Source organism: Macaca fascicularis, chromosome 18 (genome assembly GCF_037993035.2).
Source record: "Macaca fascicularis isolate 582-1 chromosome 18, T2T-MFA8v1.1".
Taxonomy (NCBI): Eukaryota; Metazoa; Chordata; class Mammalia; order Primates; family Cercopithecidae; genus Macaca; species Macaca fascicularis.
The window spans coordinates 45,102,588-45,127,231 of NC_088392.1; the positions used below are offsets into that span (position 1 = coordinate 45,102,588).

General features: G+C 44.9%; 1 protein-coding gene across 3 annotated transcripts in view; it reads right to left on the bottom strand.

Annotated features, from left to right (window-relative positions):
* SETBP1 (SET binding protein 1) overlaps positions 1 to 21,789 on the bottom strand; it is a 383,239-nt gene extending 361,450 nt beyond the window's left edge. The window contains exon 1 of one of the 3 annotated variants that reach the window (XM_045377737.2): positions 20,569 to 21,789. The gene's annotated coding sequence lies outside the window, so the exon portion shown is untranslated. Of the gene's footprint in view, positions 1 to 3,515; positions 20,074 to 20,568 lie in introns of those variants that run through there. The other 2 variants (XM_045377738.2, XM_065533893.1) reach the window with 2 other exon arrangements.
* Positions 21,790 to 24,644: the final 2,855 nt, after the last annotated feature.

Consider the following 24,644-nt stretch of genomic DNA (forward strand, 5'->3'; position numbering starts at 1 on the left):
TGGTTGGTTTTTTGCACCACTTCTCTCTCACATGTGAAGAACAGTTTGCAAAGCTGAGCACAACCCCCATGCTGCCTGGGCCAAACTCTCCACCCACTTGGAGGATGGGCATTCAGCCTATCTCTTAACTGTTTTACCTTTATCATTTTTCACTATGCATTATTTCAATTATGCAAAGACCTCTCTATTTCTTCAAGCAAATGCAAAGCTTAGGTGTGAGGCTCACAAAAATAAAATAAAAAGAGTTCAGTGGCAAATCACTTATAACACTGTGATTAATGGAAAACAACCTCAACAAATGTTTCTACTGACATAAAAAGGAGGTATTTAATCATTATCAATTATTTAGATAAAAATAGCCTTTCTAGACAGTTGTAATTCCCTTTTGGTTTCTTAAATGAAGTAGTATTGTGTATCCACAGCAGCAAAAGAGAAAAAGGAAGAGAAGGAGCATTTTATAGGCCTGTGGAAGTGTCAGGAGTCCCCCCAAGATCTTCCTCTCTACCTTCTTCCAAGATGAGAAGAGAAAAATCAGTTAGGCTCTCTCCGAACTATCACAGGATCAGCTAAACTTGCCTTCATGCTTCTTCACCCCACGTTCCATTATTCCCAATTTCATACTCATAATTTTCAAAGCCCAAAAGGAAGCCCAAATGCTCACTCTCAAGAGAAAACCAAGAGCCCTGGGGCTACAAACATCACATCCTCCTTAGGCTGTAGGCTGGATCACACTCAAGCCTTCTCAGCTGCTGAACACTTAAGTTTCCCAGCAGAAGACATAACTGTTCATCTTGTTTCTACCTCTGAGCCCATCAATTTAAAGAAGTGGCTGGCAAATGTGCCCACCAGAAAATGCTCAATGCTGCCTGCAAAAACACATTCAGAATAACCAAGAACTGGAAGTCTGAAGACCAGACGTTTGTCTTCTCTCTCCAGAATCAGCACATTTTTAGCTGACGCCCCATGAGGAAGCCAGCCAGGAAGGCAGCCCAGGCTCCAACATGGACCCTGCTCCCCAGAGAAGCCCAGGAGCATCAGCTACCGGAAAATGCTCAGCTTTGCAGAAAGACACATTTACAACTGCTTCCACTTCAGGGAAGATTCAATGAATACAGCTTTTCTAAAAAAGAAGAAGCTGCCTAGTGAGAGCATGAGCATCTTCACTGACACTGTTGAGCCAAAACTGAAAACAGCCACCTGTGACCCACGCTACAGGACGGACAAAGTCTCCACTTTGGGAGGTGGGGAGAAGTTAGACCAGATGACACTTGATGTTTCTTTTAGTGACAAGATCTTTGGTCTCATCTAGATTTATCTGCCCAATAACACACATCATTTTTTAAAAAGTTATACTCAAGTTGACTTTACGGAGGCCTCTCTTACTAGTGTCAGACACCACCCCAGCTGTTGGAGACATCAATGTACCTTAGGGCATTTCCCCATTTGTCAAGTGGTAAGAATCCAATAGGTCTTTCTCAGTGTGTATCCCAGATCCATGTAAATTGCAAGCCATGTTTTCTTATGGCAGTAATGTTCAGAGTCTATTCCCTTTGGCAGGAATCTCCAACGACATTTTAATTCTCTAATACCTACCTATAAAATCTCCCCAGGTCAGGAGAAAAGGCAAGGCATATATATACAAAGTTCCTAAATGAAATCCATTTGGACCTTTGAACCAGAGTAGGGAAATGTATGTTACAGATTCTGTGATATAATAAAAGAAGGTGAACTCTAAACTTTAGATGAATTGATGGGCTTATACAGCGAATATATTATTAATATTAAGAAAATACCTTCCATTAAAAAAAGGTTCACTTCAGAGTGAAATAAATGAAACAATCATCTCTTACATTTAACTACGTGTACAACACAAAGTTCCAAAACTTAAAATTCAAGTCATAAGAGATCCATAAAAAAAAAAAAATTCAATTCAAAAATTTTTTTTCAGTTCTCCTCAAATCAAAATACTAAGATACAAGGAAAATACAATCTCTTTCCTCCAGGAAGTTATGCTTTTGATGGGAGATTTGACAAATCACTCTAAAACAAAGCAGAACTTTATATGTACTGTAAGAAAGGACAGAATCAAAAGGAAGAAACAGTTTTTTCCACTTGGGCAAGGTGTAGATAGCTAGGAAACTACATAGAAAGGCTTCAAGGAGAATACAAGACAGATCTTTGATCTTGATGGAGGTTTCCTAGGTAGAGCAGGAAGAAGGAAGACGTGGCAGATAAAGGGAAGGCATGATGCCACGTCCCAGGCAGGCATGTGCAGGGTTATGCAGAAGAAAGAGGGAATTGATGTTTGGCTAGGAAGTATGGTAGAAACTGGAAACCTGTGAGAGATACAGCTAGAAATAAAAGGTCATGGCAAAGTCATGAACATCCTTGAATGTTGCGCTAACAAGTTTGGATTTTATCTTACAGGTAATGTGAAGCCATTTAAGGAATGGCAGCGGGGAAGGAATAATATCAAAGCTATGCTTTAGTAAGATAATTCCGATACATGGTGTGAGGGTGGGATTAAGAGAAACTGATGTTAGAGGCAGGGGGCCATAAGAAGGTTCAGCTGAAATTTCATTCATGTTGCTTGAAGACCCAAACCAGGGCAATGTGAGTATGTCATAATAAATACTGTAGGTAAAACAGTAATGCAGTCTCAAATAGCCTTAATCTTTAGGAATTCATCTATTCCAGACTTTTCATACTTGTCTCACCTTAAAAGACCAAAGCAAATTAGCCACCAACTTGCACTCACTACTCAAGTCAAACTAGTCTCCACAGCAATGTTATACGTAGTTCTTTCGGTATTTTTCAAAATATACAGAATCTGTTCTTATATCCACTTCCTCTCATCCTTGCAATGCCGGCCATGCAATTGGTGTTCGCTGAATGTTTGTTGCATGAAGGAATGAATAAACAAATGAATAAAAAGATCCCAAGCCTTTCCATATTTCCAGGTCATCCCCAAGTCTTCACTTCTCCATGGCAACATTCTGTAAACTCCAGACCATGGTGCTCACTCCTTGGGTGGACTGACATTGCACCCAGCTGTATAGTTCGTCACTAAATACCAGCCTTGTATTGTCTTCTAGTTGTTTTGAGCATATAAATCTTATTTTTCTTACATGATTGCAGCTCAGCCTCAGGCTGAGACTAACTGTGGTTGTATAATGCTGACATTACCTATAGCACCCATTGCAGGACTAGGTGCTTGGAGGACATCAAGGTTTTTTTCTGAATGAAAATGGCTTCGCCCCCTGACAGCTATTCAAAGTCTTATAGTTCAAATTACTCCCACTGCAGCTCCACCCACCCAGGCAGCAGCCCTGGCCAAATTTGCTGCCTATCCTGGGGATTATAATCCAGCCCCTGGTGTCCATATGTGACCCTCATCTTAGAAAAATAAAATAAAATAAGCTTTCAAAAGAAACAGCAAAGAAACCTAACCTGTCTGTTTACTTCATCAGCACACAAAGCTGTTGTTCTCTTTTAGCTTTCTTCCCAGCACGTACCTGCCTCCCCAAATTCACAGTTCAGTTTTTTGGTGAGTCTGGGTGTCAACTGCGAGTCCTCTTGTGATTCACCCCTGCCAAAACACGCGTGTGAGTACACGCACAGGCTCACGCACTCACGGAGTTGGGGAAGCCAAGGCAAGGTAAAAATGTTTTGCCTTGTCACATTCCAGCAGTCAGTGACTCCTCCTGAGGGGGCGGGCACACAATGGACACTCTGTACTTGGCTCAGGCCTTCAGTCCAACAAAAGTTAACCCTTCTATGACTGCCTGCAGGACTTGGGCAGGGCGGCAGTGGGGGCTGGGAGTGGAGGAGGATAGGAAAGATAAAATTGCTTAAGAGATAACAGCCTTGTCAGCCCCAAGCAAACAAAAGGGCAAGGAAAGGAAATAGATGTATTTGGAAAGAATACTGAGATAGGAGTCCAACACTCAGTCTTTATTCCTAGCTCTGCTGTTCACAGGCAGTCAGATGCTAGACAAGCCACTCTGAGTCTTTTACCCACACTTTGTGGATCTCTTATGACCCACACTTGCCTTAGCAATGAATGGGTTGGGACTAAAGTCTCTTTCACACTCAACACTTTGTAATTTTGCCCTGCAGAGCCATAGACCTATGGGTACACTCCAAAATGAACAGCATAAACCTAGAGAATTATTTCTCCGAATGGCCAGGGGAATCCTGCTTGGCTAGATGTGTCTTATACCCAAATAAGTTCCAGAATACTTCCTCCCTCCCCTCCAAAACTGCCAGATGGAATATTTTTTCCTAGTCTAAAATACATTCTCCAACTGGGGAACTCTTACTTATTCTGAAGCTTGGTGGAAATGCAAGTTATTGAGCTCCACTTACTGAATCAGGGCTCCAGAGCTGCGGCCCAACACGCCGGCTTTTACCAAGCCCTCTCGGTGGTTCTGAAGGCCTAGAGTCAGAACCAATGTCTTACACTGTGCCTGGTCTATATGATTACCCCTGTCAAGTTGCTAGATCATAGGCATTATTATCGAGTACATGAGGGTATTTCTCCCTTACGGCAGTACCGTGAGTCTCTTGGGAACAGGCAGGACTTGTGTTGTATTCATCCACATAATCCTAACACCTAGCACCATGCCCAACACATAATGAACATTCAAGAAATGCTGGATGGCTGAATTAACAAATGAACAAAGCAACTCAAGCTGGGCTTCCCAGCATCATTCATTCACCTCGCTTTTCTGCTTTGCCCAGGTGCCATGTACATACAGGCCACTGTCATCCTGACTGTTACTTTCCAAAAGGACAAGGTGGTAGAGATAGGGCCCTTAGTATATTCAACAGGAGTCAAAAGAAGTGAATTCCTGGCCTAGTTCTGCCACTTAGGAGCCCTCATAAGCCTCTTTCAGCCTCAGTGTCTCATCAACAAAGTAGAAAAAAAAAAAAAAAATGATGGTTACCTGGCCTACTTCACTAGTTTATGGTTTTTACTTTTTAAAAATGTTTTACCGTATTTCCTGGTAGTAGAACTCCATGCTCCTTATTACAAAATAAACATGAACAACACATGCACCTCTCAGGTCTTAAAGGCAAACAATCCCAAATACAGGAAGAGTGCTCTGCTTCATTCCTGAAGTTTTGCAAACTTCCCCAAGCTCTTCATCCTCAGTCCTCCCTCGGCTCTGGACTCTGCAAATTCCCATACCACAAGGCATTTCTTTCATCTTCACACGTAAAAGACACTGGGTTGACTAGATAATTCTCAGGCTAGAAAATTTTTTGCCTCAAAACTTCGTAGAATGTCTTTCAGCATTTAAAGTAATGAAGAGAAAACAGAGGCTGGCCTGGTTTGGTTTCCTCTATAGGCAACTTGCTTTATGCGTTTATAATTGAAAACTTTCTTTTTCATTACGTTAGAATTTTATTAATGACAAAATGAGTGTAGTGTGGAGCTCTCTCCCTTTAATTTTCCTGGAACATAATGAGTCTTTTGGATCTGTAGATACAGGTTCTTTCTAGTTCAGGAATGTTCCCTTCAATTATTCCTTTGGTAATTTCTTCCATTAAATGGTTCTTCTTTCAAAGTTTTTCCTATAATTCTGAGTTTAGAGCTCTCATCTCTGTTCTCCATTTCTATCGTTTTCTCTCTCACTGCTTTTCTTTCCTTCTTTTGCCTTGTGGGAAAGCATACCCCAATCTGTTCTCCATAATACCAATTTGATTTGATTCTATTTTCCATGCCCCCTTTGCCTTTATTGACTTCACTGTGGATTCTTTAAATTCTGCAACTGCACATTTTGTATCCCTGCAATCTTTTACTTTATGCACCAACTTTTCAGTTGGCTCTAATGTCTTTTCATCACAGCATGCTCCCCCCCTTGTTTCTTAATGCTCCTTTTCTACGGGTCATACTTCTTGTTGAAGATGCCAGGTAGCTTTCTGAAACTCTAATGTTGCTGTTGGATTAACTAATTCTCCTGATATTGTTCCTTTAACTCGTTTTAAGTGTTTCTTCTACCTCAGGAGGCCTTGTGTTGGGTTCTGTTTCTTTGCTCCATGCTCTCATGAGGAGAGAGTCTAGCCTACAGAGGAAGTACTGGACTACAGAGGAAGAAGTGGACTACCTTCTACCCATTGTGAAGCCAGTCACATCCTCCTCTTCAAGTTACTCCTCTTATCAGAGACCATATCAAGTTCTAGTGAACAGCAACGAGGATGCGCTGAAGCTAGTGCCTACGGGCTCGTAAGAGCCCACTGTGTGTATCTCTCCCCAGCTCCACATTCAGTGGCATTAAGTTGGTAGCTTAAAACTCAGCCATGGGGCATGGTGGCTCATGTCTGTAATCCCAGCACTTTGAGAGGCTGAAGCGGGTGCATCACCTGAGGTCAGGAGTTCGAGACCAGCCTGGCCAACATGGCGAAACCGCATCTCTACTAAAAACACAAAAATTAGTCAGGCGTGGTGGCACGCACCTATAATCCCAGCTACTCAGGAGGCGGAGGCAGAAGAATCACTTGAACCCGGGAGGCTCAGGGTGCAGAGAGCCAAGATTGCACCACTGCACTCCAACCTGAGCAAGGGAGCGAGACTCTGTCTCCAAAAACAAACAAACAAACAAACAAACAAACTCAGCCATGGTGGGAGTGTTTACACCACAAGAACGAGCAAACTTTACAAGTCAGTGCTTTTAAAAAATCTGGAGTATTAAGCATATACTAGAATACCACTGAGAGTACACATCCATCCACTATTGTGTTGCTGAACTAAGAGTCTTTTCTGTTGGATTCACAAAACCAGCTGAACAGCTAGACTTCACAATATGCCCTGTGACAAAGACTCCATGCTCACCTCAGAGCTTTACTCGAAGCAACATCTCTTCCCAGAAGTCAATGCCCTACTTCCACTCCTCCCAGAACTCCCCTTCCCACTCTTGCCCATTTGCTTTCTGAAAGCTATAGTCTTTGAGAATATGCATAATGACGTCAGGGAGGGAAGTCTTTAACTGGCTTTGTTCAAGCTGCCCATACAGTAGACTTGATGACTGCCTGCTTTTCTGGTTGACAGAAACCGTGAATCTTCTGATTACGAAGGCAAATGGTGTAAAAAGATGGAGTGTGATCCTACCTAATTACAGATGAGGAAGAGATTGTATTTTCCACCTAGACTCATTGGCCTATAGTTATAAGAATCTCTTGTCAGATTCTGGCAAGAGACTGACTGTCTGACTTTGGCTTTGGGAGTGGTTGATTATTCATCCTTCTTTATGTCTTCTAAGGTATTTTGGTGGGGAGTCACAACTGACTTCATGGGACTTTGCATGCACCTGGAATCTTCCTCTTGCTCCCCTGGAGTTAGCACTTCTTCATTACTCAGGCTGAGGTTAAATGCCTCTTCCCTGAGCATCACAAACCAGATCATAACTCACCATTTTGTGCCTTTGTAGGCTAGGACTTGTCTTTCCTAACATTTATTATATAATTAAATATTTGTGCCATGCTTGGTTTCAAACTCTGCCTTCTCCACTAGATAAGCACTTGAAGGTAAGATCTGTGCCTATTTGGCTCACCAAGGTCATCCCCAGGGCCTGGCACAGTTCCTGATACAGACAGACACTCCAAATTATTCGTTCAGTGAATGCTGAATGAGAGGTCAGACAGACACTACTTGACTCAGGTGCCTATTACTGAGTAATCTTTCCGGAATTCCTTCCTGCTGCAGAAACACCCAGAGTAAATGCTCCATCAACACTGGTAAATCCAGCAAGTGTCCCAGCTCTTACCTAGCTCTCAATCGGCAAAGACAAGAGCAGCTCTACACCACGGTTCTCTGACCCTGCAGATACATCACCTGTCTACAGCAAAGGACAAAGCTCCTGCTTAGTGGTGTTTTTATACTCTGCACTTGTGTGGTATGTTCCTGATCACATTTTACCTCTTCCAAGCAGCATTTCCAGAGTACTTCACATACCACATGCTCTAGCAGCATCTCATAAGCTGCAGATCTCCGGAGTCCCACTGATGGGCATTACTGTGTGTGATTCCCTGATAGGTCCTCTGGTTGGCTGGTCATTTCTCTCTTCTCTACATGGTTAACTCTTGTTATCCTGCAACAATTGGGTCACGTTTCACCTCCTTCAAGGAGACTGGCTGGAACCTCCTTTTCTACCTCTTCCTGCATACACATGTGCACAGACATACACACAGACAGACAGAAAGACACAAACACATGGTCTTGCTCTCACTTCCCTGGTCATTCTGCTATCACAAAGCATTTGGCAAGCTCCGTTTCAGCATTTTATTTACCTGTCTATCTCTCTCACTAGACCACGAGCTCCAGGAGGACAGGGCTATATTTTAAATGCATCTCTGCACAGCTCGTAGCATAGAGAACACTGGGAGTAACCATCCAACAGTAAATGTTCAAGCCATGTTTCTCCTTAAAAAGAAGAATGGAAGCAGTTCTGATCTGATGTCATAGGTTTAGATTTCTTAGCCTCTCTTTCCCACTTAGTAATTGTGTTCTTAGGAAACATTTTTAATCTTTTCAAGTCTCATTTGGAAATGGGGTAATAATTCTACCTGAAGGGTTGTTTCAAGAAGTAATTAAAGATTAAATGAGATAATAATCATGAAAGAACATACTGGGATCACCTTAGTAAGTGTGCAAATTTTTTTGTTACATTTGATTTACTTCTATAGTCAGTCACCACGCTAGCATTTGGCTAAGTGCTGCCATCTCTTCTAAGACTCCAAGTCAAGCCCTGAGGGACAGGAGTTGAAGACCAACCTCCTCCATCTTCCTACGCAGTGAGAAGCACAGACAACTAGTTTCCTTTGTATCTGCTAACCTGATCATTTAGCTGTTGTTTGATTATTGCTCTTCTCTTGTTTCCAGTTTGTCTCATGGAGGAAATAATACTGGGTACAGTCAGGAATTCCACATTCCAATCCCTCCTCCACCATTTAGAGCTGGTGGCCTTGGGCAAGTTCCTTTTTCTCCCTAAGTCTTCCCATCATTACATGTAGAATTGAGATCAGAGAACAAGAGTTCAGCTCTGTGGCCCCTTCCAGCTCTGACATTCCCAGGTACTGAGCCTTGTCTCCTCAACCAGAAGCCCTCCAAAGCCAGGACTGGTAGCTTCCACCTCTTTTTCAGATTCTGCTGACTCTGCAGCTCAGCCTGGCTGGACTGGCTGAGCCTAAGACAAAACTAAGCATATGCCATTGTTCTCTGTACTCAGGGATCTCTATGATAAGGAAAGGAGATTAAACTTCTGAGACCTGAGGTCTGACATACTATCCATTAAACAATAATTCCAGCTCTAGCTGCAAAAAACCGTGTCTCCTCTGGGAACCAATAACACAACACAACAGCATGACCCTTGTGTCTTTGCTCCCTGGGGAAAAATCTCTACAGTCCTGCCTGGGCCAATCAAGTTTGCAGGTTGAGCTCTGGCTTTGATGACTTACTTGTGCCTGCGTTCCTCTGAGCAGTCAAGGAAAAGTGTTCTCCTGTAGTGAAAGGGTGGGGAGGGGGGTGGTTAAACATTACCACTAACTTGTGCTGAGCTCTTTACAGTCATTGTCAATTTAATTCACACAACAGCACTGTGATGCAGAAGATCTTGTCCTCATTTTACAGACCTGGAAATTAAGGTCCAGAAAGGTTAATGATTTACTCAAGAGCACACACTTTCTGTGCCAGATTCACAATCAAATCGAGGTATATATGATTACAAAGCCTCTTACTCTGACATCATGAGGTATCTAAAACACAAAGTGATGCCAACTTTTGACCAAAAGTTGTTAGTTGCTTCTACATATATGAGTTCTGAAACCAGTGTGCCATCTGAATTGCCACGTCACTTAAACTGTCTTAGGCATCAGTTTTCTCATCTCCCTTTCCTAATGCTCTTCACAGAATCTTGCAGGAAAAAAAAAAAGGTAAATAATATGTGCAGCACAATGCCAAAATAGGTTAAATATAGTAGATTTGAAAGAAGTAATTGTGACCAAAATATTTCCTGTCCACATAGGGTGGAGAGATTCACATGGTAAAGAAAATAATCTGAATTGTTAACATACATCAGGTATTCTCTAAGTTTATTTACGTTTTTCATCTGATTTAAGTTTATTATACTATTTAACCCTGATTTATCCTCTGATTTTAACCCAGAGACATATCCATTTTACAGATAAGAAAATTAAAGTTGAGGGATTTGTTGAAATCACAGAAGTTGTGTCTGACTCCAAATGTTATTTTAACCATAGAGCCACCAGTCTTCAAATACTCGATATTACTGGTCCCTGAAAACTCTGGTCCTCCACCACACCATTTGCAAATTGAGAATGGAAATGGTAGACGTACTTGGAGGCAATGAGGATAAACTGAACAATCTAACAGATATTAATAAAGTATTTCAAAGCCTTCTAACTTTCACCTCACTACCTGTTCAGTTTTAATTCAAATTCCTTGACTTCTCAACCATCTGATTCAGCCATTGCTATGTTCATCGTCATTTCAACATAAAGCATAATCTGGCACATATATGTTTGTGCTTCTGCTGCAAAGGAGATGCTAAGCGTACCAGAGAACTAAACAAATACCAGCTCCGCTTCCCTTTCTCTATGATATACCTCTTCTAGCTATCTTGTACTGTCATTAAACATTGCCTTGTTACTGAATCTTCTATATTTCCTTCTCCAATTATACATTAAACACTTGGAAATAAGTACCAGTATCATAGAGTTTTATGTTCCCCAGAGTGGCCCATCCCCATTCCAAATGCTTATATATAATTTCATTTCTTGTTCTAAAGATACCTCTTTTGAACCCCAGGCTGAAGAGCTGGTAGCGGACAGGACCTAGCAGCGGGAGGCAGAGTCAGCTGTCAGCATTCTTTCATGTGTGGTATGTGTGGAAGTCTCTGCTCTGACAGGCACACCCACCTGCTCCCCAAGACTGCTCTTCCTGCACTTGGAAAGCTGTGGGCATGCCTCCCAATTTCAGCTTAGGGGAGATGAATCCTTGGCCTGTTTCTCACAGCACACCATCCCATCTGTCTTGCTGCCTTACACTCCACAGAGCCCTATGCTGAACTGTCCTCCTTTCTCCCTCTACATTCCCAAGTGGATGATCTTCCCTGGTGCTCCATACCTACCCAAGACTATTCCATTGTCGATGACTCAGCTCAAGTTCCACCTACTCCTGGAAGCTTTCTCTGATCTGACTAACCCTTGGAGATACTAACTCCCTCGGGCTCCTACTACAATTCAGCACTTAGGCGTACAGGGCTGGCTGCTGCTGCTGCTCCTCCTCCCCTGGTTTTCATGAGCTCTTAGAGTATCTTTCACTCTATCTCTTGGGATCCCCACAGCACCTATCAGAGTCTGGTCACAATCAATAATAATGTCAATGAACAAACCAATTTTTGCTAAATCAGAGAGTTGGAAACTTGATTAGTTTGAATTATAACAGGCATATTGAGTCCAACATAGAGGGCGCTGGGTTTTATCCTTCTCTTTGTGGACAGAAGACCTCAGACCATAAAGGTGTCTGCTATAGGGGTGTCTGCCCCTCAATGTCAGCCATCTTCAGGGCTGTGCTGCTTCTGCAAGATGCAGTACATGTTCAAAATTAGTATGTGTTTCCTTGAGGCAATTCTCAAATCACATTTGAACTCTGTCCCCCTGCTGACCCTATGCCAAAGCTATTCTACCCGCCAAGAATGTCCCCTTGTTCTACATCTTCCATCAAATCCTAAACGCATACTCTGAAATCTTCCCTGACTATACCTTCAGCCTGATCACACAAATAGCAAAATTCCATTTTGGATCATGCTCCTACTTTGGCTGCAGAAGAATGCTTTCCATTTCAGCAAAGCACATATCTGCAGATACACTGCCCACTCTGCCAGGACAAAAGCCACATCTCATAGCAGGTCTTTCCCAACCAAGTGTACCAGGCACAATGGCTCACACAATCTGCAATGCTGATATTTTAATAAATATTTGTGGATCAAAACACCAATCGCAATAGAGCTCTAAAGTGTAATGAGTAGAAAGGTTCACAGAGTTTCACATCAAATCATCCCTTTTAGTCACTACTATTAATCAATACTTTTTTAAAAATCAAAGGTCTTCATCAGGCATGGTGGCTCACGCCTGTAATCCCAGCACTTTGGGAGGCCGAGGCAGGCAGATCACGAGGTCAGGAGTTCGAGATCAGCCAGGCCAATGTGGTGAAACCCTGTCTCTACAACAAATACAAAAAATTAGCTGGGCATGGTAGCGCGCACCTGTGATCCCATACTTGGGAGGCTGAGGCAGGGGAATCGCTTGAACCCAGAAGGTGGAGGTTGCAGTGAGCAGAAATCATGACAGTGCATGACTCCGTCTCAAAAAAAAAAAAAAAAGAAAGAAAAAAAATCAAAGGTCTCATTGCTCAAATAACAATAGGTCATAGAAAGAGACACCAACAACTGTACAGGACCTGCCATGCAGATTTCATTATTCTGCTACAAGCTTATTGGTGCCCCCATGGCTTCTGATGAGCTACTATGTTGGTTCCATCAAATTCAGCTTCTCCATCTCAACCATTCTCCAAGCCACAAATTCAAACTCCAAGAAGCTCCTTTCCACTGACAGAACTGAAAATCATTGGCAGATAAAGGGAATATTGAAGAAATTGCTTTTTACTAAATTTGGCTAACAATATTACAAGCTCCTTTTTCATCCCTAATCCTTTACTAGATCCTGGGGTAAAAGCAACTGTAGCATTTCAGTGGCTTGAAGAGGCTTCCTCTTTCTAAATATCCAACCAGTATGCTCCCAGGTACTTCATCAATCCCCCAGAACTTTTACAGTACCTTAGGCCAAAGCCCAATTTCCTTGATCCTACTCCAACCCAAATCAAAGGCGGCTCTGGTTTTGCAGACTGTAGGTCACTGTATCTGATCTCAAAATGCACACAAAGCAACCTATTAGCTATTATTGAACACAGGCTGCAATGTGGCAGGGCAGACCAGGTGCTGTGGGGAGGGAGAGGACATCCCAGGAACCCAGGAATGGCCCAAGACTTCATGCTCTTTAGAATCTACATGGAGAAATGACATCCAGCCCCCTAGATCCATGACATGAGTAAAGTATCCATAGCAGGGTTTCCCGATGCCACCTGACAGGAAGCAGCAGCAAAGCCCAACTACAGAATATTTTCTGGACTTCTAGAAACTGTCTTTGTCTGTTCCGTCTCCCTTGATTCAAGTCAGTTATTTTACCAAAGAGAACCAGTTCAAAAGTGGATAATGTAATCCCTTTCTTCCTTCCACATTACTTTTAGTGGTATGTTCTCACATTCAGCTCACCATTGCCTCCTCTCCCCTTCCCGGTCCTCCAAGACTGACTCCAGTGTTCTAATGAGTGCTCACCCCAATTCTACTTACCCCAGCGCACCACCTTCCCTTTCTGTAACTCTTTCAGCGCATCAAACATTTAGCAAAGTGCACAAATCCTCGGTGGGATTGGTTTGGACAGTTGTTGGGGGTGCCTTTAAGGGGGTTTGAGGAGCTCTGACCTTTAAGAAATCCTTAACATTCCTAGGACACCTCTAGCTATAGAATCACAGAATTTTAGAAGGGACACTCTATACCAATCCAAACTTTTTTACTGTACAACAGTAGAAAGGCAATGTAGCTTGTCCCACATCATATGCTAATAGGTGTGAGCCCAGGCTGCTTTCTGCCTCAGCCTTCTTGACCTCTTAGGCCAACCAGTTGCACCCAACCTCCTCAGCCTTCTCTGTTTTCCACTGTGGCCAGGCTCACACCATCACTGAAGAGCGGAAAAGCACTTGGACTTAAGCAACAAAGATGACTGCATGGTTAAGTGCCAAAATGAGCAAGATGGACAAAAAATACAATTGGAATTTTCAGAGAAAGTCAAGAGCTATGTGTGTTAGAGTCACAATGAGACTCTGGTAGGCACTATTATTATTAATAAATATTTGATGACTGAATGAGTGAATCGGTGACTGAAAGGATGCACATGTGGTAAAATATGCTTAACTCTTAAACTTTAAGGGAGAAACTTTGGGTTGATTGCCCCTGAAAGGCAGCTGAAAATATAAAAAGCCATTATCATTGGCTTAAAGTAGTTACTATTCACACTGTCTACGGGGCCCTCACTGTGTTGCTTCATAACGCAGAGCATTAATACACCTTAAACAACATTGACTTTCAATATTCTATCTCTTCATAAATGCTGTGATTCATTCAGGAAACAAAAAAAAAATCATTAATAAATAAGGTTCAACGCTGTGTAGGAAAACCTGTCCCCTTCTTCAAGGGCTCAGAGCTTGGGGGTGTAAGTGACAACAAACAGCAAGGCAGCATAAGCTGGGTGCCTTGCTCTGGGAACTTGGGATGAGGAGCTGAGAGCTGGGAGGAAGGAACTAGTTAGCCCCCAGGGAGGAGGCTGGGTGCAACTAGTTGGCCTAAGAGGTCAAGGCTCTGGTTATAAGGGACCAGTCAGGGCACTTTCCACCTGGAGGTGACAACACAGAGACAGCTGAGGTGCGGAGGCAGAAAGATGTTCAGAATGCCCAGAGTCAGTGAAGAAACCAGTCTGACAACAGAGCCTCGGGCATATTGCATAAAATCGGGGTTCAATCTAGAACGCTGCAAAGTGCCTGCTGCTGGCTGCCAGACAGGGCAAACCAGCTCTCATGAGAAAGGGTAAAAGGAGGGACACAGAAGAGTCAGGGAACAAATGGGCTGTGAAGAACTTTCCTGATTCTGGAGAACTTACTGGAATTGCTGGGACGGCGGCAACCCTGCTATTAGTTCTTTTCTTTAGAGAGGCTAGAAATTCTGTCCTGAGTGCCATTGCTTAAGTATTGCGGTTTCCTGATGGAAAACCTCCCCCTCATTCTCTCCACCTCGCCTCCCCTCCTTGTGTGTTTGCACATCTTTTTCCTTTTCTCTGGCTGATCCTTAACTCAAAGAGCATTTCCCGAATACTGGGACATCTTTGAGTCCAACTGGATATCACCTGAGACTTTGAGTCTCAAAAAGCACATGGCATAGTAGGCATCTAATAATTCAACAGTTATATGGACATCGGTTGAATTATTAGAACACCAGGAGCCCTTGTGGGCATTTCTGATCATTCCAAGGGGTTATTAATTACTGGGCTATGGCAACAATAATCCCAGGCACCAGTTTCCAGGAGGCAGCATGAAAATCCTCCCAGAGTTCAATTACAGAAATTAGCTGGTATTATTTAATCCTCGTAACCCCCATGAAGTAGGCAAGGTAAGCATCTTTATCTTTATTTTACTGATTAGTTTCCGGAGGCTCAGAGAGGTTAACTGACTTGACGGGGGTCATTTAACTGGGAAGTACAGGGACACGATCCAAAGCGGATCTTGTCACTTCAGATGTGAGGCTCTTCACACTTTGCCACAGCCGTCTGGCCCCAGGTTGGCCACCAACTTGTGTCATTTCAGGCAACCCAGTGTATCAGTTGCCTCATTCTCTGAACGGAGATAAAATGCTTATCTGGCCTTCCTCCTTAGGAGAATCAAGGGGGCGGAAGCCATATAAAGATATTTTTGAAAAGAACAAAATGCCATGCATATGAAAGGGGGTATTTTTGGTGGGAAAAGATAAGTTGGATCAGAGAAGCATTTTTCCAAGCTGACAAAGTTCTAAAACTCTTATCTGCTCACCATTCATCCCCTATTCCTCCTCAGCACTTGGAGTGGCAGAGCCTCTGCCTACCTCAGGGTTAGCTCAGCTGGCTTTGCCTACAATTGTTTTACCGGGGTCTGCTGATCATTAACCATCATGGGCTCCTGGGAGGGGGTGGCGGCTACCTCCCAGAGGACTCTGTGGACTTCAGGGCTGCTCACATTCTTTACCTGGTATCATTTGCTGTGAACAGGGTAGGAAGTCAACTGCTGGTTTCTAAGCTAAGGGCCATTAAAAAAAAAATAGTTGCTCAGTCAGGCGCGGTGGCCCACGCCTATAATCCCAGCACTATGGGAGGCCAAGACAGGTGTATTACCTGACGTCAGGAGCTCAAGAGCAGCCTGGCCAACATGGCGAAACCCCGTCTCTACTAAAAATACAAAAATTAGCCAGGCGTGGTGGTGGATGCCTGTAATCCCAGCTACTTGGTAGGTTGAGGCAGGAGAATCGCTTGAACCCAGGAGGCAGAAGTTGCAGTGAGCCAAGATCACGCCACTGCACTCCAGCCTGAGTAACAAGAGAAAGACTCTGTCACAAAAATTAATTCATTAATTAATGGTTCCTCAACCTTAGATGGTACCCTCTAATGGGGGGGGAAAACCCTCTAAAAAAAGAGCTATTCCGGACTGAACCTACGAAACTTCTAAATCAGAACAGCAAGGACCAGAAGCTTCGACTCAGTCATCTATGATCACAGTCCCCCAAAACCTTCTGCAGCCCCGACATGATGTATCTCAGGGGGGCATAAAAATCTAATAGAAAGTTCAGTAAAAAGGAAAAATGAAAACTCAGAGCTAAGTAAAAATGCAGATTGGCATCATCTTTCTGCGTTCATGAATTGTAGTCTGTGGACATCCTGGTGTGTTTTCTTTCCTGCACTTCTCAGGTATATGGCAGGCCAAAGCATGTGCAACTTCATGAAGAGTTTGTAAAACACCAGGGTTGCCTTTAAAAACCACTCTAAAAGAAGCCCAAACTTATGGCAATAGGCATGATGGTAGCACTCCTTATTCCTGGCCCAAAACACTTTGGAAAACTCACTAGGTTTCAACACATGCCACAGGATAGGAATGGAATTGGATTGTTTTGCTCCCCTCACAGGAACCCCAGGACCAGATAAAATGATGTGCATCAAGACCTCTGTGAGGCTTCCTTTCTTCAGCCCAGTGCTGCTAACTCTCCAGGGCAGCCTCCTGTGCTCCCACTACCAGCCCCTGATAGGACTCTCCCATACACTGAGTGCCTGAATAAACTCAATAACACCATCCCATTTTTAAAGCACTGCAACTCCTCCTTACAATACTAATGTGCTCATAATAATTTACCCCATTCTTCTGGCAGAAGCAAAACTGAAGCAACTTGAAATGCCATCAGCAAAAAGTTATTTATTTCCCATTCCTGAGCATCAGAGAAAACAAGGTTTCATTGGCTGGATCTGCCTTCAATAGCTTTCTGGTTTCAATTTAAACTTCAAGTCTCCAAGGAAAAAAAACTGGCATTCTGGGAGGTCCAGGCCCAGCCAAGTTTCAGTGTCTCCACAGGAACCCAGAAAGGATGCCCTAACCAGCTAGCTATTTCTCATCTGCTTCCTTTTGCATACTATATAGAAGCTTTGGAGCAGAGATTGAAGTACAACTAAAAATAATGACCACATTGAGAGAACTCTCCTCTCCCAGAGGTACACTTTTGTGCCAGATAAGTATCGATTCATCCCATAGAGGAATTCAAAGTTAACAGGAGAAATGAACAGGGAATCCAGGGGAAAGTACCTACCTATTTATTTCTTCTTCAGCAAAATCCTGCCTCCTGCCTCTCCCCACTCACCATTTTCAACTAAATCCTAAGACACTCCCAAGCACTGTTTCCTTTTTCCCCAACCCTTATTTAGATCAGGTGATTTACAAAGTAGCTCACTCTGAGTAAGGCAAGTCCATGACCAGAAGCCCTTATGGCAGCAGGGCCTGTCGGGTTAACTTAAAGATACCTCTAAGTTCCCCTATGTGATGTCCAGAACTGGGCCTTCCAGCAGCGCCTTCCTATGTAACATTCTGATGTTAACATACAAAAGATCAAATTACAGCCCTTCACTTGCCTAGCCCTCTCATGAACATATAAGGCAGTTGATATTTTCCCCCAAGCTAGAACCCCTTCTTAACCGACACTTCTGCCTCTCAGACACTCCACCTTATGTTCGCTGCAAGCCATCCCCTCCCCCACCTCCAGTTTGTTTATTCCAGAGACACATCTATTTTCCCAGCTAAAAGAGACGAGTCCCTTTCCCTCCTCTGGCTCCCGAAGGCGCATTCGCTCACCACCTCCTCCCCCAGCTCAGCTCAGGTTACTGTAGTGGCTAGCAACTCCCACAGCCCAGGTCTAACACCAACTCAACTTCCCAAGACCAATAGTTTGTTTTGGTTTTGGTTTTGTCACCTTAATGGGGGAGGAGAGATCTTGTGCCAAGCAACACTCTGGGTACCTGGTCTCCATATCTTTTGGGGCTACATTCCCTGCAGTTTGCAAATACTCTGTTTAACCACACTTGATTTCTTCTTCCTCTTCCGACTTTCCCCCAAACACTCTGTCTTAATACCCTTTTCTGGGAACAGGCAATGAGACTAAGCACAGCGGAAAACAGCACCTCACCTTCACTCTGAAACCTGGGAATCCCACGTCAGAGCAAAAGAGCTCATGCCTCCCTCAGGGTTAAGGATGGTAGAAGCCACAGAAATCATGAAAAAGGGGAGGGAGTAACCTGGGATTGTAAACTAGCTACATCTTAAAAGTGCTACAAACTTTCTCCTCCCTCACACGCCCCTGGCTGGTTGGCTCCGCCTTCCCATCCCAGCTGGGGTGTGCAAAGGAAACTGTCCCAGGAATGCCCAGGTCTGGTCCAGTGTTGCAGATGTGGCCTGCACACAACACCGCCCGTCCTCTCCAAATACCTCTGCTCTACCCCATCCCCTTTCTCCCACAGCACACACTTACATGCTTTGCACATGAAGATGAGTTTGGATGGGGCACAGGAGATATACCTATTTACTAAAGGAAGGTAAGAGATGGTGCCAAATTGGCAGATAGTTTTGGTGACAGTACAGAGACTTCAAGAAATTAGTTTTTAGTATAAATCTACAGAAAAAGAAGAAAAACAGGATGAAGAGTGAAGGAATGAAAAGAAAAAGAAGGAAAAAGAAGAGAAAAACAAGCAATGCCAGTGGACTCCAACTAAACTTTAAGAGGAAAGGTGTGGATATTTGGCAAGAGGTGGGGGGAGTGTAGGGGCTGGAAGGGAAAGGTATCTGCTGTAGAATTCCAGAATAAACTGCCCTTTTTGGAGGAGAGTTTCTGCAGGGATAAAGAGACACACAAATTGCCCTTTTAGCGTTAGATGTCAACCGTGAGATTATCAGGACAGTTTATTTGAAACGGAAACGAATCGGAAATCCTTCCCACAACAGTCCTTTTAGACAGATACACACCCTGAGAATCCAACACAGACACACATAAAGAATAAATGCAGCATCAGGGGGCAATAAGAACTCCCTTTCCACACTCCCAATACCTCTAGCCTCATCTATTTCCAATTGCACAACTTTCAATCTCCAATGAAAATATTTCCAGTTGGATCCGATTTCAGACTTGTAGTAAGTGGTCTGGATGGGGGGGCGGGGGGAATAGGTGCTGTACTGTGCAGGGGAGGGGGGCTGGAAGACAGTATTTCGGCAGTTAACTTATTTTTTTAGAACCAGCATGCTCTACCGATCAGAAATTGCTATTACCCAACAATGCTTCCATCACAAACAGACACTGAAAACAGCATCCCCGTTATCACCATCTTGCTAAAGATCTGCCCGGTCCAGTTTACCTGACTTTGTCCCTGCGGAACTTCTCAGACAGTATTTCGGTCAAAGAGAAAATGGTTTGGAAGACAAAAACAATAAATCGATACCGAAGGGTTCCCTTTCCGGAGTGATTTCCCACTGGAAACCACCGAACGGGGAAGCCTGCCGTTCATTCCCAAGCCCACGGCTCCTCTAGAAACGCACACAATGCGTGCTTTCAAAACGGCATTCGTCTGCTTTTAAGGGAATTCCTATCTTTTCAGAGTCCCAAAACCAGAGAGCATAAGAAAGAGACTCAAATCCATTGATTAAGATTTTTAAGAAAAAGACTAACACACAGCCACAACACAAGCACACACCAACCTTCGCCGGCTGGACCACTTCTTGCCTGTTCTTCTTTCTATTAACGACACGTTAGATTCTGATACATTCCCCCCCCAAAAAAATCCAACTAGGTTACAATGTAGCTCTCTAGCTCCACTTAACCTGCAAGTTACAAAGAGAGAAAAAAAAAAAAAAATCCTGCCTTCCCACCCCTTTCCTTACCCCCTCCCCCTCCCGAGTCCACTCCACCAACGCCAAACCCGCCAGCCCCGCCAGCCGGCGGCAGGACCGAGGGAGGGTGCAAAAGGCGGGGGGCGGGGGGGGAAGATCAGATTAGGCGAAACTCAATAAGCTCCCAGCCCTCCAGCCCAAAGCTTCCACCATCGCCGCCACCAACGAGCCACTCCAATTGAGCCAGCATCGCCGCCCACCCGCCGGCCCGCCGGAATCGCGCCCATCTCCTGCAACCTCGCCCGGACCGGCATCCCGCCCCCTCGGCCCGGTCTCCCCCTTCCCGCCGGGTGCAAAGTCAAAGACCCAGCAAGGCGACGTGAACTTTTGCATGCAGGGCACACACGTCGCCCCCGGTTCCGGGCGTGCGGGGGCCCGCGGCGCAGAGGGAGGCTGGGCGCCCGGGCTCCCGGGCCAAGGTCGCCGCGCGTGCTCACCCATGTCCCGGCGGCTCCGGCTCCGCTGGCCCCGGCGCTCGCTCAGATCCCGGCTCCGGTCGCTCGCCCGAGCCCCCAAAGGTGCTGCTGCGGCAACTCCATGGCGATGAGCATCTGTCAAACGGCGAGCCGCGGGCTGGCCGCCCTAGCTCGGGGGGCGCCGGGGCCCCCGGGCGCGCGGAGGCGGCGGCGAGCGGCGGGCGCCCCGGCCGGCCCCGCGCTTCCCGCCCGACTCGGCCGCCTCCGCCGCGCCACCGATTTATGGAGAGAGATATCAAGGGGGAAAATGGCGTCTCCGGAGCCCGAGGAGTCCTGGAGTAATCACATTCACACACACACGCCCGCACGCACACACACTCGCACACACTCGCACACAGGCGCGCGGCGAGCCCTGCTAATTTTAGCAGGAGCCAAAAAAAAATTTTTATATATATATATATATATCCCCGTCTCTCCGATCAATGCTTTTTTTTTTTTTTTTTGCTTTTTTTTTTTTTTTTTTTTTTTTGCTTTTCTTCAAAGGATGGGTTGGAGCGTTAAAAATGTTGCTGGGTTTGGGCTCGCAGGAGGCGGCGCGCGGAGGGCGAGGGCGCTTTTGCTGAGCTGTGCAGTTCGGTCCGCGGCGCCCAGCGGCCCTGCCCGCCCGCTTGTCCGCCCGCGGTCGCTAGTGTTGCCGCCGCCGCCGCCGCCGCCGCCGCTGCTCCATGGCCGCGCCCGCCCCGCGCCCCCGCCGCGTCCCGTCGCCGCCCGCCCGCGTCCCTGGCTAGCGCTGGACTGGGGTCGGGCCCGTGTGCCTGCCTCCCGCGCCCTCTCCGAGTCCCGGACTCCTAGTGAAAGGAAAGGGGAGGGCGCGGGCGCGGGAGGGAGAAGGATCGGAGCGGCAGCGCGGCCCAGCCGAGCGGGTACCGACCGTCACCCCGCGATCTTCCTCGCAGGGGGCGCCGGCGCCCAAGCTGCTCGCCCGAAGGGCCCAGGGCCGCTTCCCAGACCGGAGCCGGGGGAGGCGCAGCCAGTAGCGAGCCGCGAGCGATCTCTCCCCCACCCGCCCCCCTGCCCCAGTGAATTTCTGTCAATTGAAGGGAGCGGGTCTCTTGCCCGGGGAAAAGGAAAACAGTTCGTGGACGGGCATCCGGGACCCCTCGCCGCCCCCAGCGCCCCTCCCGCTCCCCGGAGCCCTTGCGGCCCAGTGGCTCCTGCGCGCCGGAGTCCGCCGCGAAGACTGAGCGGCCGCGGGGAGCGCCGCGGGCTAGGCGCGTATTCCTGGGCTCAACACTGCCACTATCTGACACAACAGGAGCAGTGTCGGGGGGGTCCTGCGCGCCCAGACGTGAGCTGTGATAGGCTCTCGAAACTGGGCGCATTTTTTTTTAACCTGGTAATTACATTTCACTTTCAGGGGTTTTTTTGGGTTTTTTTGTTTGTTTGTTTTTTTGTTGTTGTTAAGCGACTTGTATGCATTCAGATCTCGTGCATTTTCTCGTTATTCACGAGAATTGGACACTTGATGAAGGGAAGGACCTGGAGAGACGGCAAACGCGCACTGGCATGCAGTTGTCTTCAGGGTGGTGGGAATGAACAAAGTGGAATGTCTGTCTTCAGTTCTTACAAAATATGGTGGCATTTTTAATCTCTGAGTGTATTTGGCCTACAAAGGGGGTCTTTTCAGGGAAACCGAGGAATGGAACCCTTCAGAGACATGTCTACATTATAAAACAATATAGGATAGATACGGATTCGGGAAGGTCTGCAAATGGTTCCGCTTAAAGACCTTGAAGTAAAGTTGACTGAGAACTCAGATTCTGAGACGAATCCTTTCACGTTCTTCATGAGAGTTTTGGGCTATTTGGACTGAGGAATGATTTGGAGGTGAGTCAGGGGCATTCCCTCACTGAGGCCATCAGTGGCTGCCTCCTTGCAGTGGCTGCTGGTTTGAGTTCCTTCACAGAACTTCTTCGTCAAGTTTTTCATAGGAAAGCTGCAGTGAAGTGGAGTGAAAGAGACTGTGGACTGAAGGGTGAACCCCTTCCAGCCCCAATCCCATCCCGATTCCTGTCTGGATGCAGGTTCAGTCTGACTCAGAACGGACAGTTCACCCTTTTACTGATCCAAGTGCTCTGTCCTCTTTTATTCAGAGGAATGTTGTGACTGGCCACAAACTTTTCCTCTGTCACTGCAAGACCTCCCGTGGAGCCATGTTTCAATAGGTCTTCTACTAGGCTTTATTACTGCGTCATTGTTATTGCTGGGAAAATAATGCTTGATTAGGAAAAAAAATAGCAGGCCATATGAGCTGATGATAGAAGTAGAGATCAAGGCACAGAATACAATATCAAACAACTATTCTCTGTAATCAAATGACCTTTCTCATTTGCTTGTACACCCAGATTTCTGAAATCCTATACCAAAAATAGAGAACTAAAATAGCATGTAACCTATTCCCCACACTTTTCCAGTGGAGAAAGTAGCCCCAGAAATCAGAAGGGTTTGTCCACAAGCATTTGACTGTCTGATGCCATCCAAAACAGAACTAAAGCCTATTGCCCTAGTCCTTTCCCTTCTATAACCTAGGCATATTTACAGGGTCTTCCTTCCTGTGGTGGTGTGTGGATTACAAGAGTAGCTAAGAAAAGCACATACCTTATTAAAATTCACTACAATAGATGATAAGTCTGTAGAATTATAATGCAGTAGAAGTTTACCTGTGAAATCACCTATTAGAATCCCATCTTTTTAAAACTGGGGAAACGATGCACTACCCCAAGCCACTAAGTTAATTCAAAGCCAGGAATAGATGCCGTGTTCCTTGACGTCTTATCCAAAGTTCCTTCCTTATATGTAGCCCATCTTTGAATCATGAGAGGGGAGAGGAGAGAAAGGAAAGGAGGGATATTCTCACTCTCTTACATATATATGAAAAAATATATATGCCTATGTGTGTGTGACGGGGCGTACAGTCACGCACCCATAATAATGTTTCTGTGAACAACAGACCACATATATGACTGTGGTCCCATATAATATAATACTTTACTTTTGCTATACATTTTCTATGTATAGATACACAAATACTTACGACTGTGTTACATTTGCCCACGTTATTTAGTACAGTAATATTCTGTACAGGTTTGCAGCCTAGAAGCAATCGGCTACCCCATATAGCCTGGGTGTGCAGTAGCCTACATCATCTAGATTTATGTAACTGCACTCCATGATGTTTGCACAATGTCACCCACCGATGTATTTCTCAGCACACATCCCCATGGTTAATTGAAGCATGATTGGAGATATATAGATATATATATATACACACACATATAAATATATACACATATAAATACATATACATATATGAAATAGATGCCATAAATATTTTATACATATTAATATTTTTAGTATATAACAATATATTACAAATATAAAAATTTTCATATATAATAATAAAGGATTTCTAAAAACTAAAACCCCATCACTGAACTATACATCTGTTAATAGAATAGGACCTATGTTCAAATCCTAGGTGAATGTCACAGGAATTCTTCTCATCTTATTTCTCAATTCGACCACTTTGTGATCTTCTGAGAAACAAACCTTGACACACAGAAAGTCTGAATTTCATCTAGCCTGAAAATAGAGTCGGACAATTTTAAGATACCCATTTTCAGGGCCCAGGAACCCTTGAAAAAAATCAAAAGGCCATCCGAGCACTTGATGGGAATGCACAGGACATACATCTCTTAGTACCACACAGTCTCCAATATCTGAATCATGCAGGCACTCAGCAAATAATTATGGAGCATGGTGATGTGCCAGATACTTTGATAGCAACTAGAGATATAAATGTGACCAAGACATAGTCCCCATCCTCACAGAATTCATGACCTAGTGGGAAAGATTGTCATGAGAACTTCTGACTACAACTAATTCCCAAAAATATCAGAAAGGAGAGGCTTACAAAGTGCATGGAGTACAGTTGCTGAATTGGTGGGAGGAGAGTGGGGTCTGAAATCACGTCTTCTTAAAAATTGCTGCACATTTATTTTCTATGTGTATTTAATACACACTTTTCATTTTCCCCT